The sequence below is a fragment of the Podarcis vaucheri genome, assembly GCF_965113315.1.
Source record: "Podarcis vaucheri genome assembly, chromosome: 8".
Lineage (NCBI taxonomy): Eukaryota > Metazoa > Chordata > Lepidosauria > Squamata > Lacertidae > Podarcis > Podarcis vaucheri.
The window spans coordinates 20,242,068-20,261,807 of NC_138766.1; the positions used below are offsets into that span (position 1 = coordinate 20,242,068).

Genomic DNA, 19,740 nt, shown 5'->3' on the forward strand with positions numbered 1-19,740 from the left:
ATGAGTTTACAATTTTGCTTTAGCTGCAACTTTCCTCCCTCCCTCCCTTTCACCTTACCACTGTGCTTTAACCAGATTCCCATTGCACAACATCCTGGCATATTGATCACTGGAGTTCCACATGTAACCTGCTCACTGTCTCAACAACTGTTCATCCAGTTCCCGGTGAAGCAGGTGTAGCAGTGAAATTGCGCTGCTCCATAAAAGCCCTTTCTCCATACAACGGAGAATGGCAATGATTGCTTTTGAATCCTATCCCATGTCTGTCTCCATCCACCAGTGTATATCAGAAAGGTTAAGAAATAGCACAGCATCCTAGGCTGGGGAAAAACTGAGTTGTCTTTATTGCTTTCTGAGCCATTTTTATGTGAAGCAAGAGGACAACTAACACATAAATGAATCATCATGTGAAGAAAATACCCCCCATTGAGTTGTCTGCTTCCAGATGTATGGGTAGTACACATTTTATAGATACTGAGGAGCTTTATATTGCTTCTACACCTCAAATTCTACATTGGTTACCACTTGCTATTAAAGTCAGATCTTATTAAGATAACAGAGCCATTACAGTCTGCTAGGTTATTTATGGCTAATAATGTTTCCTTAATGTTCTTTATGCTCTTACTAAGAATGAGGTCTTTTTATTAGTACATAATAAACTGAGAAGGCACCATAGAGTTGTGGCTTCCTTTCTTAAATGCAAAGGCCACAGACAGGCTTCTCAGGCATGTATTGTTGTGTTCTTTGCCTGGGGATGAGCAAAACATCCATACATAACCGTGGGAACAAGAACATACCTTCCAACATTTCTCACATGAAAACTGGGATGTCCTCCTCCATAATAATAATAATTATTATTATTTACACCCCACCCATCTGACTGGGTTGCCCCAGCCACTTTGGATAGCTTCCAACATATATAAAACCATAATAAAACACTAAAACCTTAAGAAACCTCCCTACACAGGGCGGACTTCAGATGTCTTCTCAAGGTTGTATAGTTATTTATCTCCTTGGCTCGAGGGTTGCAAAACGCCATAGCCTCCAACATTTCTCCAATGAAAATAGGGATGTCCTAAGGAAAAGAATCCTGGGATCAAATCCTGGGATGGCTTCTGTCAATCCGGGACTGTCTCTGGAAAATAGGGACACTTGGAAGGTCTGCAAGAAGCTGGTGTAAATTAAGCCAGCGTGAAGTTATATCAGCTCCAGCCCCTGTTCAGCAGCAGAGCTGCTACTCTGCCTTAGCCTGAGAGATGTAGAATGAGCTTTTTAAATAGTCTTCAATCTCCAGGTTATGTCATCAAGCTGAACAGGCTTAGGATCCAGCCTAGATCCCACCTCTCTGGTCCAGCCATGCTAGAATGCTCCTTTATGGGGGTTTATATCAGCCTCAGCTCAGCCAGACCCACTGCAATCAACCTAGAAACAACACTGAAGCAAGGCTCACTAAAATAATCACACAGCGATGTTTGCCAGTGTATCTCTTGCAAAATTACAGCCCATTAATTGAAAAAAGTTCTATCCATGGTGAAATCCATGTTATTTTTAGGCAGAATCTAAAATCTTGATCTACATAAACTTGTGTGCCTTATCATCGCTCATGCCTAAAAGTAATGTTACACCCAACCAAATTAAATTTTAAAATCTACTCTAATGCATGCATCACTTATCGAAAATATAGCAATGGCTCTAATTTGGCTCCAGGAAAGAAAACAATTTAAGTCAATGTTATTACTATTAACATAAAAGATTTGCTGAGCGTGCTCATGAGGGAAAAATCCAAGTAGTCAGTTGTTTGATAAGAAGCTATAGTTGTCCTATAGACGTGATTTCTTTTTGTTTTAAATGATAAATACGGGGGAAGGAGGGCCTTAAACTGGATAATGGAGCAGAGCATGGGATCCAACTCCTTCGGCCCCCACAATAAAATATTTGATGGGCATTGCCATTCAAATGGTGTGCATGCATCACACCATGTGATTGATTATGTGGGGCAGGGCTTAGCTGGCCCCCTGCAATATCTTATTCCAGTTGGCAGCCCTGGAGCAGAGAAAGGGTAGCTAACCCTCCCCCCCCATACCACACCCATGCAAAAAAAGAGTAGATTTTCATTACAATTGTGGTATAGTGAAACTCCTCTCCACACATGACACTGTACTCCTTCTGACATCCCTTGACAACTTTGCTTTTTCAAAAATGCAACAAATCCCCAGATACGTTAAATGTGATTGCAAGATACTTTCTGACTGAGAAACACATATTATTATGTGTTTTAAAACAGTTTTTAATGTTCTAGTTTACATTGTTTATTAAATTATTCATCTTGTTTATTAAATTAGTATACCACCCTTCATCTGAAGATCACAACTTAAAAATGCAAAAAGAAAACAAAATATATAATAAAACAAAAACATACCAAACATCCCACAAACACATTTAAAAGACTATAGAATATTAATCAGCCAAAGGCCTGGGTATAAAGGATTTTGCCTTGTGCCATAAGATATATATTAAAGGTGCCAGCTGAGGTTCCCAATTTAAGATGAATGGGGAGCCACTGCAGAAAAGGCCTGTTCTTGTGTTGCCACCCTCTGGACCAGGCATAGGCAAACTCGGCCCTCCAGAAGTTTAGGACTACAATTCCCATCATCCCTGACCACTGGTCCTGTTAGCTAGGATCATGGGAGTTGTAGTCCCAAAACATCTGGAGGGCCGAGTTTGCCTATGCCTGCGGACCTTTTGTGGACAAAAGAAGGGCCTCAGACGATGATTACAGGGTCCAGGTCATTTCATATGTGGAAATGTGATCCTTGAGGTATCGCAGTCCTGAGCCACCTAAAGCTTTAAAGGCCAAAACCAGCACTTCGAATTGGGCCTGGAAACTAAGGGCAAACAAGGGGTGGGGAAAGACGTACTCACAGGGTGACAGAGGATGGCGAGGCAGGTGATGGGGGTCAGTGCACAGGAACCAGAGCAGCAGGGACCCAGAGCCAGAGGGGCCCCTGTCTCCGTGAGCACACTGGCCCCTGAGGCATGCAGATCTCCAGGAGGCATGGTCCAAGAGGCTGAGACAGAACAAGGACCATCTCCTTAGCTGGCCAGGTGGAGCTCGCTAGCTCTGAGAGGAAGTGTGCGATTCCTCAGCTGTGGTCGGCTGGGACCAGGTGAGAGTCACCTGCCTCATCAAGCCCAGATGAGATGCTGCAATCAGTGAGGAAAGTGTGACAGGGCGGCAGCCAGTGCCGGATTTATGTATAAGCTAAACAAGCTATAGCTTAGGGCCCCACTTTCTTGGGGTCCCCCAAAAAAATTAAAGGAAAAAAAACCTGGATGTACATTTCCAAAATATAAGATAAAAAATAAAATAAAATAAAACCTACATACAGCAACAGTGTTTTGTGTTGTGTAGGTTCCTACGATGTAAGTAATGGGCCCCGCCTGCTAGCCTGCTTCCTAAATTATCAGATATAAAGGGCCCCATTGCCTCCAGTAGCTTAGGGCCTCATCAAACCTAAATCCAGTCCTAAGCAGAGCTGAGGTGTTGGGTCTGCTCAACTGCCCATGTTGATTAGGGTTGTCAAATGTCTGAGAGAACTTGGACATGTCCTCTGGGGGGGGGGCGCGACAAAATGCTTATCCAGGTGAATTTTCACATTTACATATTTTTTTAGTGGTGGGGGGTGGGGCTGATGGACAGTGTCTTGCAGTAAATACAAAGAACCACGCAGAGTCAAATGATCTACAGTAAAAGGAAAAACTTTACTGAGGCAAAAACTTTGTTACATGCAATGTACAAACAAAGGGAGAGAGAGAGAGAGAGAGAGAGAGAGAGAGAGAGAGCACAGCTCACTGAGTGCAGGATTTTATCTTTCCTGGGTCAGCATGACCTTGAGATAGTCAAAGCAATATTTGCATCAGAAGTGAACCTTCTAGAAGCTTCCAGCACTTTCCAGTTTCTGTCCTCAAAGACCTTAGTCATGACATGGGCTTGGGTGTCTTGAGCTTGGGCTGCTCTGCATTTTGTGGCTGCTGCCAGCCTGAGCTGGGGGAAGAGGCATGCTGGTGCACCTGCATCTCTTTTTCCCCAGCTCGGGCTGGCAGTGACTCAGACTGTCCATTTTTTTGCTCTTCAAGACACAGCAATCATAATGTTCATGGACCTTGACATGAATGCTCCTCGACGGGACTGTGTTTCAGGTTTGACTCTGCACTGTATCCTAACTGCTGGACTTCAGGCTGCATTTGCTATTGTTTAAGATAAAACATTGGGTGGCGCTGTGGTGTAAATCACTGAGCCTCTTGGGCTTGCCAATCGAAAGGTCGGTGGTTCGATTCCCCACTGCGGGGTGAGCTCCCGTTGTTCGGTCCCAGCTCCTGCCAACCTAGCAATTCGAAAGCACGTCAAAGTGCAAGTAGATAAATAGGTACTGCTCTGGTGGGGAGCTAAATGGCGTTTCCATGAGCTGCTCTGGTTTCGCCAGAAGCGGCTTAGTCATGCTGGCCACATGACCCAGAAAAACTGTCTGCAGACAAATGTTGGCTCCCTTGTCCAGTAAAGCAAGATGAGCGCCGCAACCCCAGAGTCATCCGCAACTGGACTTAACTGTTTAGGGTCCCTTTACCTTTTTAAGATAAAACCTATTTGGGAAAGAAACTACTTTTGCCATTTTTATGGAGGCTTATTGTTTGTTTACAGATTGTTGCCTTCGTGATGTTATCTTGTGCCAGTTGCGGACTTCAGACTACTTGGCTACATCAATTGGCCCTGAACTTTGTTTCCTAGCTTTCAGACTTTGGACCTAACTTATGTGGATCAACCCTTGGGCTTTGAACTTTGGACTTGCCATACTGACCTGCTGCCTGGTAGGTTAGGGGTTCAGGACACAGACTAGGATCAGTGAAATATGCTTAAACAGTCTTACCCTGGTGAACAGTTCATTAACTGGACAAATAAATATAGGGTGTTCCAGAGTTTGAATATTCAGAGATTATGCATTCTGGGTGCATGTAGAAGACTACAGTGGTACCTTGGTTCTCAAACTTAATCCGTTCCAGAAGTCTGTTCCAAAACCAAAGCATTCCAAAACCAAGGCACACTTTCCCATAGAAAGTAATGCAAAACAGATTAATCCACACTTTTAAAAACGACCCCTAAAACAGCAATGTAATATGAATTTTGTTAGATAGTAAAATAGATAGATCCATGTCCTGTACTATAAAATAAATAAGACAGTAATATAGATGATAAAAATTAAAATTAATTCTTTTTCTTACCTGCACTGATGACAGTCATTGTGTGGATGGGGGGCTTTTATCCATTTCCACAGTTACACAATCAATCAATTAGTATCTGAACTGGGTTCCACACAGTCACAAAAACAAATTAACCAAAAAAGTCTCAAAAACAAAAACGCAAAATAAATAGCAGAAACAAAAGTGCCAAACTTAATCTGTTCCAGAAGTCCGCTTGACTTCTGAAATGTTTGAAAACCAAGGTGCAGCTTCTGATAGGTGCAGGCACCCCAGAAACAATAGCCTACAACTACATTGGGAGTTCAGCTTCTGAAAAACGTTGAAAAACTAGAACACTTACTTTTGGGTTTTCGGCGTTTGAGTACCAAGGTTCCACTGTACTTAGGTGTACACTTTTTTAAAAAAGCAATTTGCAATAAGTTTGTTAATACAAAACGAAGAGGTTTCAGACTTTTAGTGGCTGCCAATGGGCTTCCATATTCCCAGGACCATTCAGCTACCATTTACAAAAAGCCATTCATGAGGCTTTGAAGCCCTAGAGGAATCTCCCAGAGCAGAATGTCCTAATGGTGATGGCTTCTTTGCAAAGTGCATCTGATCTTCATATGAAGTCTTGAAATACTCAAGAGTAGCCAGAAATGATTCAGATGAAAGCTATCCCAAGGGCTGTAATTTATTCATGAGGACTAGGCTGCTTGCACTGGCCTTGTGTTTTTTTTTTTTTTTTCAGGGGTTGCGGAAACTTCTCCATCTGGAAACTGTTCTGTTAGGCTGAGGATGAATGCACATGATTGCTTTCCAGCATCCTAATCTCTTCGTAACAAGCACACTGGGAGATATGCATATCCAGTTCTTTAAAGAGGTGTTCAAACAAAGGCAATTATGAAAGGGGTGGGTTGTGTTTCTTTTTTTTAATGCTATGTTTGACATACTGAGTGTAATAGCCTTATGCCATTGAGAATGACAAAAGACATTTCGTAAAACATGTTCACTGGTTATTTCCACTTATGCTGAATTTAATTAGCATGTAAAAGATTGTTTTTCAGCAGCTTATCTGTAAAAACAACCACCACCTAATGTGCATTTCCTCTTGGTGCCTATAACTTTTAAGAAAAGCTGTTTTTTAAACAGGGGCTGTACTTTAAACCAAGGAAATACTAAAGGACAAGTAACATTGGCTCTCTCCACCAATCCATTCACAGATAGGCTAAAGTGCAAGTAAAATAGAGTTTGACTTTGACTCTGTTCCTGCTAGCAGTGGCATAGTGAGGGGGCAGGTGGGGGCATTGCCCCAGGTGCCTTTTTTTTTGAGGGGTGCAACCAGGTGCCTGGGGCAAAGGGGGTGGCAGCAGTGGCTTCTTCTCCTTAGGGAGGGCTACCCCTGGGCAAGCCATCAGCTGGTTGCAGTTCCACTCCCACAACAGGTCTGACCCAAGGGTGGAAGTGTCAAAGAGGTTGCAGCAGCTTCACTCATGGGTCAAGCCTAAACCAGGGGAGGAAGCATTGGAGAGGCAGTGGCAGCGGCCCTCTCTGATGCTGGGATCTGGCACACAAGGGAGCAGTGGGCTCCAGTGTGTAAGTGCACCACCCGATTTATTTGTATGTACAGATACAAATTATCTCTAGCAATAATAATAATAATAATAATAATAATAATAATAATAAATTATTTTATTATGTATATGCCGCCCAACCACTCTGGGTGGCTCCTAACAGAGTATTAAAAACACAATAAAACATCAAATTAAGGCATAGTTCAGACTATGTGGTTCAACTCCAGCTGGACATGCCCCAAAAGTCATGGCTCTGGGAATAACAAGGCCTGATACCAAGAACAGGTTTCACATGTTGTACCCTGAAGAGTTTGGAAAGCAGGAGAAGCCATCTCTGCCCTTTTCTCATGAACCCAGTTAGCAAATTGTGAGCTACCTGATAAATCAAGAGGAACAAGGCGGGTAACACAGGATGGCGAGAGGTGGCAGCCTGTTGCAAATTAGAAGAGTGCAATTCTTTAATGCAAATCTGTGTTCTCTTCGATTCTCTCTTTTTTGGTAAGATGTAGGGTTAAGGTAAAGGTAAAGGTACCCCTGCCCGTACAGGCCAGTCTTGACAGACTCTGGGGTTGTGCGCCCACCTCACTCAAGAGGCCAGGGGCCAGCGCTGTCCGGAGACACTTCCGGGTCACGTGGCCAGCGTGACGAAGCTGCTCTGGCGAGCCGGCACCAGCACAGCACACGGAAACGCCATTTACCTTCCCGCTATAAAGCGGTACCTATTTATCTACTTGCACTTAAGAGTGCTTTCGAACTGCTAGGTGGGCAGGAGCTGGGACCGAACAACGGGAGTGCACCCCGCCGTGGGGATTCAAACCGCCGACCTTTCGATCGGCAAGTCCTAGGCGCTGAGGCTTTTACCCACAGCGCCACCCGCGTCCCTATGTAGGGTTTTTGAAATAGGGTTACCCTATTTCAAAAAGTAAAAAGCAGGACACCCCAAAAGTGATTGAGCTTTGTTTAGGAAGAACCCAAAATTGTTGAGTTCTTTTAAGGAAAACCCCAAATACGCCATAAAAATGTGATTTTTTAAAAATGGTTATTGACTTGCCTAAGATCCAAGCGCCACCTTTTGAAAATTCCCCCCAGATGTCAATTCTACCTTTGGAATCATGGTAATGTATGGACATGTGACAGTCCTCTATGAGTGGCTACTTTACTATTATCCCTTGCCAAAGATGCCTAATGGACATCTGGGCCTATAACTTCGCAGTTGGGGGGCATATATGAGAGGTTTCCAAAGGTACAGAAGATACTATCCCCAGAATCTAACAGCGGCGGCCCAGCCAAATGATCTGGACCATCACAGCCCCGCAATGGCTTTGGCTAAACTGCGGGCACAGTCAGTGGCGTAGCGTGGGTTGTCAACACCCGGGGCAAGGCAAGTAATTTGCGCCCCCTAACCCATGGATTTGCGCCCCCTAACCCGTGGATTTGCGCCGCCTAACCCTAACCCCAGATGTTGCGCCCGGTACGGCTGGCCCCCCCTGCACCCCCCCACGCTACGCCACTGGGCACAGTTCAGACCTGCTCTTGAACGAGGGCTCAACCCCAGCATATGTCCTCTGCAGCTTGCACACTCCTTCTGGCTTCAGTGCCTGAGTGAACTGAGGGGGTGCATGTAGAGCACCCCCTGCACAGTGCCTGCCTGTCTGCCTGCGTCTGCCCCTGCAATTATTGTATGAACAAAGCTGAACTGGCCTGTCACGGGTACTGGGGGAAAGAGGAATAGAGGAGATGGGTCCAGGGGCGTCTTACCCATAGAGGCTAGTGGCGCAGGGTGCCAGAGCGCCAGGTTCTGGAGGGCACCAGGGCAGAGGTGGAGGCTGGACGCACCACCTCCCGGCATCAGCTTGCCACCCTCGCCCGCCTCTGCCATGCCGCCCCAAAGCAGCGCCTCACCCAGAGCTTCCGCCTACCGTGGCCACCATTGCAAGAAGCAGCCAGCTGAGCCGGGAGCCACCACATCCAGCCTCCGCCTCTTCCCCACCGGGGGAGCTGCCCTCCAGCCACTGCCCACCTCCTCCAGCCCCACACTGTGGTGCTGGGTATGCTTAAGATGGTCCTGCATGGATACCATCTCTGCCTTTATTTTTGTAAATAACTTAGCTAAGAACAAGCCCAAAGAGCAATCAACATTTCAGCCACCGCCCCACTGTTTGATTCTTCCTGGCCCTTTTGTGATATTTGCAGTGGATCTGCTTGATATATGAGAGGTTAGAGATGGAGTGTTATGTTGAAAGTTGCCAGCTGTCAATCCCTGGCGCCTAAGGTCCTGGCCAGGAGTGCTTCTCACACCTCCAGTCCTCCTCCCCGCCCTCCCCCCAAAAAACTCCAGCTGCATTATGTGCTGTATTCAAACATCCTTCTCCTCTCAATGCCTGACCCTAACTTTTAAAAATTAAAGGGGTCCCAGTGTCATTTGTGGCTGTTCGCTCGACCAAATAATGCATTCATATCCCAATTTCAATGTGCTAATTCATGTAACCGTAAGTGAATTTTTGGCTGTAGGTTGAATGATGGAGCAGATTATGTTTCTTATGATAAACACTTGCACATTATATGCATATAAAGGCATAATAAAATGATTACACATGAAGATCAGGCACATCTTTTTGATGCATAATCTACGCTGTGGCACATATCCATTTACGCCACACAAAATTGCATGAAGCAGGATGCTGCTTTTTATGAGAATAAACTGTGTGGCATTTCACACATTAAAAGAAGGCTATTAATTTAGCAAAATAAACATGGGAGTATTGGTCTGAGGGATTTTTAATCATGTAAGTTATTCATCAGTGCCTTCAGCTGAAGTACTGGGAGAACATCCCATATTCTGAATACCGTATTTTTCGCCCTATAGGACGCACTTTTTCCCCTCCAAAAATGAAGGGGAAATCTGGGTGCGTCCTATGGGGCGAATGCAGGCTTTTGCTGAAGCTTGGAGAGCAAGAGGGGTCGGTGCGCACGACCCCTCTCGCTCTCCAGGCTTCAGGAACACATCCGCAGCCTAGGCAGCCCTACGGGAGGTCCGGCAGGGATGTCTAGGCTGCGGATAGCAGCCTGCCGCCCAGTGCGAGGGGCGCCCTGAAGCAGACATCCGCAGCGTGGGGAGCCTTGCAGGAGTTCCCTGCAAGGCTCCCCATGCTGTGGATAGCAGCCTGCTGCCCCGCGGGGGGGGGCACCCTGATGCAGAGTGCCCCTCACGCGGGGCAGACATCAGCCAGCCCCACAAGCTCGGGGGACAGCAGGGAGGCGCAGCGCCGCCATCCCGCTGTTCCTCGACCTGGTTCTCTTTCCCTGACCTGCTTTTGGGGGGGGGGAAAATAAAGGGAATTTTTTTCCCTTTATTTCCCCCCCAAAAAAACAAGGTACGTCCTATGGGACGGAGCGTCCTATGGGACGAAAAATACGGTATTCAGAATTTGTACAGATTACGGAAGATTGGGAACATTTTTGAAGGAATCATGTGTCCATCAATGACTGGTTTGATTTTATGGGGCTATCTATCTAGTGTTAGGATTGTTACATAACTACATTACAGTGTGCCAGTCCCATTAAAGAAAAGTTAGTCTGAAGAAGCACTTTTGTCTTTGGCTGAATGCCACCTACCTAGACTGGCAGTGTTCCTATAAATATTGGCAGGGCTCTCCCTTTGTCATTCTTCAGATCCCCTTGTCAAATGCTTCTCTGAGGTTTCTAAGAAGTTGGAGGAAAAGGAAGCAGCAGGAGCGCTGAAACTACCATTTATTATGCTGACAAGTCCCGGCTCATTGCTTCTTTTGTTCCCCGCGTCTCTCCATTGTTTTGTTGCCAGTCACCATGCATATGAATCACCAGAGCTTTGGATCCAAACGTGTGTGGTTTTTGTGTGTGTGTTTTAAAGTATGTTCCTAGCACACTGTACAATAGACTTCTGCCTCAGGACTAAGGTTTCAAACTGAAGCCCAAAGAACAGCAGACATGAGAGGATAATTGCCTGCATTCCCCAGCCCTTCCCCACTGCTCCATTAAAATGTGGACCCCTTCCTCTCCACAAAAGTAAAACAGAAAATGAAATGGGGGAGATCTGATCCCAGTACAGTTTGGCCCCATATTCCAGGAAATCATGGTTCATTTGAGGGGGGTTTTGGAACTGAAAACTGATAGGACAGGTCCTGGATTGGAACGTTAAGTCTCCAGGCCTGTATATGTGGCTTGCAGGACTCTCCTCAGGCCTCAAGAAGGTCACAGCCTTTACAGACCCTGCTAAGCCCCCTCTCCAAGTGCTTCTGCCTGGTCTAAATGTGATGATATCTCTTTTTTGCATGGATGGGAGGAGTTTGCATGGGTGCATGTGGATGTAGAAAGCATAGATTTATCCATATGGCTGCTGAGACCATATAACACCAGTCCTGAAAGACCTACATTGGCTCCCAGTATGTTTCCGAGCACAATTCAAAATGTTGGTGCTGACCTTTAAAGCCCTAAACGGCCTCGGTCCTGTATACCTGAAGGAGCGTCTCCACCTCCATCATTCAGCCCGGACACTGAGGTCCAGCTCCAAGGGTCTTTTGGTGGTTCCCTCACTGCGAGAAGTGAGGTTACAGGGAGCCAGGGAGAGGGCCTTCTTGGTAGTGGCGCCTGCCCTGTGGAACACCCTCCAATTAGATGTCAAGGAAATAAACAACTATCTAACTTTTAGAAGACATCTGAAGGCAACTCTGTTTAGGGAAGTTTTTAATGTTTGATGTTTTAATATCCTGTTGAGACCCACCCAGAGTGGCTGGGGAGGCCTGGCCAGATGGGTGGGGTAATAATAATAAACTGGAATGTCATCTACTATCCATCACCTGTCCCATCACCTTTCTTTCTTCTGGCCCCATGCACCAACTGGAATGTGGCACCTAGAATGTAGCTCACAAGGGATTTTTTTATCTCTTTTTTGAACTAATATAATATAATATAATATAATATAATATAATATAATATAATCACCTTATACCCAAAGGTGTCAGGGCAGATCACAGAATAAATCTTGTTATATAAGCTTCCTCAGTGAGTAGATCAGTAATGGTGGAGAACTTTCTTGCACTGCGGGTAGCCAGGCTATGGATGGGGAGATAGGTTCACTGCTTGGCAAAGTCATAGCAGTGACCGGACTACTCTGTTAGAAGGGGCTGTTGTTTCTGGATATTTGCAACCTCAGTTCCTTAGTTTGCCTCTATGACTGAACCAGCCCTGGACAGCTGAGATGAACCTTCCCAGGCTTGGAAGAATGGGTTGTGCCATTCTTGAGCTAGTCCAAAAGGACTGTGGCTGGGGAAGGTCTCTATATCAGGATGAGGTTATAGGCATGTGCAGCGATAGTCAAATCTGGAATGAGTATAATCCAAGGGCAAATCTATGGATTTTGGGTTCTCTTTGTTTCTCATTTTCCCCCATCTCCAGTTCTTCAGGTCTTCATATTGTCACATGAGTTTGTATTTTTAAAAAGTCTGCATGAAAGTTCATCAGCATTTTATTGCAAATTTCTCCTAATATGCACATTTTTGTATGGAAAATGGCCTAATATACATATTTTTGCAAAGCATTTTCTCCTAACATGATGCATTTTTTGCATATTCCTTTCACTAACATGTACATGATGCATTTTTTGCATATTCCTTTCACTAACATGTACCTTTTTTGCAGACTTTACCCTGTCAATCAACTTTGAGATACCCTCTTGGGGCTATAAGATAGAACTTGAGTATTCTAACTAAATAGTCTTCAGAACTTCTAAACTGGAAGATTGTGAGTATTAGATTCCGTACTTTTTGCTTGCCAAGTTCCCCACAACTTCCTCTGTTTTACACACCTGAAAAAGAAAGAAAGAAATACGTCTTTTCTTTTCTCTTGAAAGGTTGTTACACTAGGGTTGCTTAAAGGAGTTTGTGTGGTAAGACTGCACATAATAATACTAAGTGAGTTCCTGTTACTCCATATGACATATGTACAGGTAATGGGGTTTGAAGTGCTGACAGCCAAAAAGGATGGCTGCCTTTCTGAAAAGAACATTTGGAGAGGTTTAAGAATTACTCTAAATGAATAAATGGCATGTGCTCATTTTGTTCCACTTTGGGTTTAGCTGCTCTCTCTAACTGACAAACAGATTTCTAGGCCCATGTTAATGCTTCAAACAAATTCTGTGGCAGGGCTGAAAACGCTGTGCTATAAAAAAGGCACTTCACTTGCATCTGTAGCATCTTGGGGCTCTTTATAACCTCATGCTTAGAATAGATTAAAACAACGACAACTACAGTCCTTACTTGTAAAGTGCAACTGCTTCAATGTGGAAAAGCTGAAAGTCTCGCTGAGCAACCTTTTCCCCAGCCTGCAACAGTAAGTGTTCCCTTCAAGGTATCAGGTTGCTGTCAATGTTTGACCTATCAACCCACAAAGCTCTAGCCTGCATCTTCTAGCATTTTGAGCATTTTGGTATCTGGATCCATAGCAAAACATGAAGAACTCACAAGAGCATAAGAACAGATCTGCTGAATCACTCCAAAGGCCTGCCTAGCCCAACTCCCTGTTTCCAGTGGCCAATCACAGAAGTTTGTCAAGCAGAAGAGTGATGTCACAATCTCTTCCCAGGGAACTCTGAGAATTGTAGTTTGTGAGGGGATTAGGCATTTACAAATAACACTCATCACTTTTAACAAACAACAGCCCTCATAAACCTTTGGGGAAGCTATGACTGCACAAAGTGGTATCATAGTTCTTGCCAAGTAGGGGCCTTTCCTGCTCATACTGTGTTTTGTTTGGCTGAATTAGATTAAGATAGGTTAATTGGTTTTCTTTGCATAGCCCCAAGTTTACCTTAAAGCAGTGTCTTGATACAGTGGTGCCTCGCAAGACGAACACCTCGCAAAACGAAAAACTCGCAAGACGAAAGAGTTTTCCATTTTTGAGTCGTTCCGCAAGACGAATTTCCCTATGGGCTTGCTTCGCAAGAAGAAAGCCCATAGGGAAATCTCTGGAGACCTCTTTTAAAATGCTGGCGGTCGGGAGCAAAGGCTTTCGCCCACCGCCGGCTTCTCCGCTGTCCCGGGCAATCTTAAAATGCTGGCGGGCGGCAGTGAAGCCTTCGCTGCCGACCCCCAGCATTTTAAAAGCCCCCGGGGCAGCGGAGACTTCTCCACTGTCCCCGGCGGTCTTAAAATGCTGGGGGCAGCAACGGAGGCTTCGCTGCCGCCCGCCAGCATTTTAAAATCACCCCGGGACAGCGGGGGCTTTTAAAATGCTGGCAGTCGGCAGCAAAGCGCTCCTGTCCCCGGAGCTTGCGGGGCGGGAGGTGGGGAGAAGGGCTTTTCTTCCCACCGCCAGCCTTCAGAACAGCCTTCTGAAGGCTGGCGGTGGGAAGAAAAGCCCTTGTCCCCCCCCCAGCCTTCAGAAGAGGTCGGGGGACAGACTGTCCCCAGACCTGGTCTGAAGGCGGTTTCCATAGGAATGCATTGATTGATTTTCAATGCATTCCTATGGAAAACCGTGCTTCGCAAGACGAAAAACTCGCAAGAAGAAAAAACTTGCGGAACGAATTAATTTCGTCTTGCGAGGCACCACTGGACTTATTCGGGGTAGGTATGACGGCAAATCTAAATTTCCAGTATACACTTGAATCCGTTCCACAAAATATTGTTAGACTGGAGTCAACCAAACTCTTGTCCACGGCTATGATCTTGAATTCATTCTGATTTTGCTCCCCCTTCTGTGAGAGATCCTAATCACAGATCTCTTGCATCATATCAAGTTGTGTCAAATGTACAAGTGATGTGCAACAACAGCGGTTCAGATCTGTATCACTTTCTATACTTTCAAACAGGCAATATGATGCATGGTTTGTAGACAGTGAAAGGGACAGGTTTTGCAGATTGTTAATGAAATGAGTTATCGGGGGGAAATAAGAATGTTGGGGGAGAGAAGAGAATGTCAATACATGATAAAAGCCATTGTTTAAGAACCGAGAACTACAAAAAAAGCTCCATTACAATTTTTCTCCTTCCACATAAATTCTGCAGTCAGCAAAGGATGGAAATATAGTGTTACAATTCAGGCTTCCCTACCAAAAGCTCTGCATCTTTGTCATGTGTGATTTCATTTGTGAGTCTGAGAACTGCAGATTTCACATTTTTCACAGGCAAATATAGGAAGTGGGATAAAGCAAGATTTATGCATGCGTCACCTTGTAAATAGGCAAATCCCAACAGAAGAAATGCAAGTTGGCACAGAAAATTGTCTTTCATTACATGTATATTTATTTTTCTAAGTTGATCTTCAGAAAGTAGGAAAACTTACTTATATGCCAGATGTGGTTTAATTCACCATCTCCAGGCACCACAATATTTTCCTTTTCCTTCAGAAAAGAAGATACATTCAGGGCTTCATTTGAGACAGGGCTCAACAGGGATGAGTCCCAGCAGCTGTATTGAGTACCAAGGCTCCATCCTAAAACACCCCTCTCTAAAGTACATTCCGCAAATCTGAATTAGGAGCAGTTTCCAGGCTGCGTGCCTTTAGTTGTTACCACAGGGGGGCAGAAACCACTTTTTTCATGGGTTTATCCCATTGAGCTGGCATAACAACTGAGGCATATCATTTGACCCTTGCAACCCTATCATCACTGTATTGCTTGTGTGCAATAAATCCTTTGTGTGACACAGATTGGCCATGCACACATGTCGCTGGGTCTTTAAATGTCATAGTAGGAACATGGAATGAACCCCCTAAATCACCCACAAACAAGTGGCACCCACTTCTCTTTCTGTATGCTGTATGGCTGAGTTACCTTTTGTGGCCACTCAGTTTCCCAATGCAGGAATGCTGGGACTTGTACTCTCAATACCATCTGGATGCTACACCAGAGATCTGAAGTCCTGCCACTACCACTTCTTCCACTTTCCTTACCACTACAGGCTAAGGGAGGCACTATGGATTGAGAATATGCAAGGATCCAAGTATTTGAAATTGGAGGTATACACAGCAGTGGTAGCCAGATGTTGTTGGACTCAATCAGCTCCACCCAGTATGGCTAATGGGCAGGAATTATGGGAGTTGTGGTGCAACAACGTCTAGATGGCAACACATTGGCAGGCCCTGCACTACAGAATAAACAGTCTGGCAGTATTTTCAGCTGTGGCTGGGGTCAGCTGCTGGTCCTACAGATGCCTTGGTCCACACAAATTGTCCTGAACCCCTGGCCTACCTGGCAGCAAAGTAGTAAGTAAAGTTCAAAGTTTGGGAGTCAGTCCACACAAGCGAAGTCCAGAAGTCAAGAAGTACAGCCCAGGGTTAATCCAAGTAGTCAAGTCTGAAGTCCAGCAGTCAGAATACTGTCCAGAGTCAGTAATCCCAAAGCACTGTCCCATAATGGTCCAGGAGCATCCAAACCAATGTCCATCAACATGGGCAGCTGAGCTGACACAACACTGCAGCTCTGCTTTCCTTTTGTACTTGTGTGCTGAGCATCTGGGATTGACAAGGCATGTGACCCTCACCTATTCCAAGCCTACTCCAGCTGAGGAATCACACACCTCCTCCCGGAGCTATCAAGCTCCATCTGTCCAGCTAGGGCGCTGTGCTGAGGAACCATGACTGCCTCAGCCTCCTGGAGCGCCCTGCCCATGATGTTCATGGAGACTGGGGCTCCTCTGGCTCTAGTGATGGGTCTTGCTGCTCTGGTTCCTGTGCAGTGAATTGACCCCTTCAGCATCCTCTGTCACCCTGTGAGAACACATCCCCTGCTTGCCCTGGTGTGTCCCAGTCCTGGTTACACCCCTCACCAGGAACCCCTCCTCCACTTCCTCCTCCTTGTACTAGTCTACCTTACACTTTAACTCTCTACAGAAGTTCTAAATTATGAGAGATTCAGTGCATGGAAATGAGATGGTCCATGATGCAGAGCCCAAGCAAGAATGGTGAGTAGATCAATGTCTGGAAATTAGGGGTGGGACCAAGATGTGCAATCCAAACTCCCCCCTCCATTGATTGCTTCTCCGTAAACATAGAAGATCTGCTTGGGTTTCAATGACTGGTGTTTGATAGTGTGAACTGACTCCCATTGGAATGTGTTGTGTTTGAAGTGATGTAAGTTGATATGGAAATGCTATCTCTGGGATAAGTTCTCCGATGGCTCATTTATGTATGTAAGTTATTGCAGCAGAACTGCAGAAACGATTGCAAAGGTCACAAACACATTGGCTTATATTAAACAATATTGAGAACAGCATTCCTTTTTTTTTATAAAATTTTTTATTGGGTTTTCACATTTTATATAGACAAAAACAAAAACACAAAAAACAAATAAACACATAAACAAAGAAAAAAAGAAAACAACAACAAACATATATACTTTCCCGAAAATGTTATTTCCTAACCCTGGTCATTGACTCCCCCCTACCCCCTCCCTTGCATCCCCATTTCCAAATTTATATCAGCAAATTGGCATTTCCCTGTCTTAATATTAGTCCTTTTATAAAAGCAAACAAAGTTAATTTTTTCTAAGTTGGACCTCAATTCCCTTCCATCGATTTCCCATTTTGTCTTGGATAACCTAATCCCATAATCATGAGTGTTGTTAGAACTTAATTTTTCCCTCCCTCCCATCCCCGGTTTGCGTCCCTTCCCAAAGCATGTCCAAAATAACAGTTCTTAGCCCGGGTTCCTCACGTCCGACGCCCTCCAGTCTCTTTCAGTCCCTCTCCGCCGGTCTTGTTGGTAATCCTTTATGCCAGTCGTCACATCTCGAAAGAGTTCTTTCACCATCAGTCCAAAGTCTCTTCCCATATTTGCAAACAGCTGCTGAAGAGTTTCCACAAGGCATGAATCTTGAAGGTAATCAAAGTCAGAGTCTATGTGGAGGCCCCGATTATATTTCTTTATTTTAAATTCCTTAATTTCATAAACTCCCAGGGCCTCCACTTTCGTCTTCTGCATCTTTCGTGGATTTATAGTAGATTTGCTCCAATAATCTCCTTGTTTGTATTCCACAGGCGTCAGCTTCTGCTCAGTATTTTCCCACATCACTTCTTCTCTTTCTCTTTCTTGTTTTGTCTTCTCCTCTTCTTTTATTATCATTTCTGGTTCAGCTGTGGATTCTTTCTCATTGAGGTCCTCGTTACATTCGGCAGGACTACTTGTTTCAGAAGTCAAGGTCATCAATTGTTTACTCATAGCCGTAGTCTGCTCTTGTAAGATTCCGACCAAATAGAACATCCTTTCGATTTCTCCCAGTATCTTTCCATCCACAGCCATTGTAGTTCCACAGAATTCCCTCTAGAGGGAATCTGGTTAGTTAGTATTCTTTTCCCCAACAGTCCTCTGTCTTATTATTGTTTCTTTATTTCCAACAATTTTAGATCAATTGTAACTCTTTTTAATCCAGAGGTAACTTAGGTAGCAATTTTCCACTATTAACAGTCCGTTTGACAGCTTTGACAGCTGTCAAACTCTGCACTTCTTAAACCAGCTCCAAAGCAGGACGCTCCCGGGCCCGGGAGGGGGGGTTGTTTACAACAGAACACAAAACATCCAACACTCCTCTCTCCTGCTCAAAATTTCCAAATCTTGGAAGTTACTGTCTTTTTTAAAACTCACCCTTTACAGGGTAGGCACTCCAGCTTAGTTCTTTTTTCGTTGCTCTAGATCGTCTGCAAGGTGGGGGGTGCGGACTTCCTTTTAGCACATCCCCCGATCGTCTCAAATTCAGTGGATAAATTTCTTAAAAGCCAAGTCCAAATTACTCACGGGTTGTTTTTTCAGCCGAATTTCAAGGAAGGAAGTCAGCGCTCTCCGGTCATGGCTCGCGGCTTCGCTCAGCAGAGGTAGCGATGGACTCTCAGTGCCGCGCCACCCCCGTATCCCCTCCGCAGCCTTTAAAAAGGCTCTTCGCGAATCAGGGGGGCACTTAAGGCACCCGCCGAGTCTTCAGTCCGCAGGCAATCCGCGCCTGCGGTTTTAAGGGTCCCCGTGTCGCCGGCACGGCAAAGACCCGTCCCCTGCTGAGCCGATTCCCTCCGGAGCTCGGAGGGAATCCGCCATTCCCAGATCGCGTCAACCCCGGAAACAGAACAGCATTCCTTCAGGATTTCTCTATTACCACTAAGACTAGAAGCATTTTTTTTTTTTAAGAGAAGCCCAGATTCCCAAGATTTGAGCAGGAACCAATGTCGTATTCTAAGGAAGCCCATTGTGTTTCATCATAAATTGAATACACCTTTCACGGCCTTCATTTATGAATGGATTACAAAACTATGGTGGACTTTTCAGTATGTGTCGTCATGCTACCATTGGACCAGTTCTCTTGTCACCTTTAAATCCTCCCTCTGTTCATACTGTCCCTCAAATTCTTCCACCTCTTGTCATGTGAACTGAGCTATAAACTGCACAATATTGGTCATTTTCACCCAAGCTGGCTCACAGTATGCCATTTTGTGTGTGTCCAGGTTGCTACCTGAGGAAGAATCAGTATGTGAACTATTTGGTCAAGCTAGAGTTTATGCAGTGTAAAAAGAAGAAAAGGAAAGCTACCGATCACAATAACTCACAATGCATCTCCAAGTTACTACACTGGAAGGGTAATCACTTTGTTCTGATTGCCTTATTAGCAGAAAGCTATGTGTTTTTGAATAATGTATGTGACAGGCCTAAGATGACTGTCTCCGATGAGCCCAAACGAAATCCCACTGTGTAAAGTGAACACAAAGCACAGCTTCGGATTCCCAATTCCTTCAGAAAAATGACTTCTTTTTTTACTGTTCTGCTGAGTGCAGAAGTCATCACAAGACAATACAGAGCTACCTGCTGATTACAAGGAAAGCAGCTATTTTCATCCTGGAATACCTTCCCCCTCTCTCTTGCTCAGAATAAAAAAAAAATAGCATGGCCTCTGTTTCTTTGGAAGCAGCAGAGC

The 19,740-nt window shown here is 44.9% G+C and overlaps 1 long non-coding RNA gene across 1 annotated transcript; it reads left to right on the plus strand.

Annotated features, from left to right (window-relative positions):
* The first annotated feature begins 13,478 nt into the window (after positions 1–13,478).
* On the plus strand, positions 13,479–19,397 carry LOC309538538. The gene is made up of 4 exons (XR_014222284.1): positions 13,479–13,561; positions 15,746–15,803; positions 16,677–16,747; positions 19,274–19,397. It is a non-coding gene; the product is annotated as an uncharacterized lncRNA (long non-coding RNA).
* The last annotated feature ends 343 nt before the right edge of the window (positions 19,398–19,740 follow it).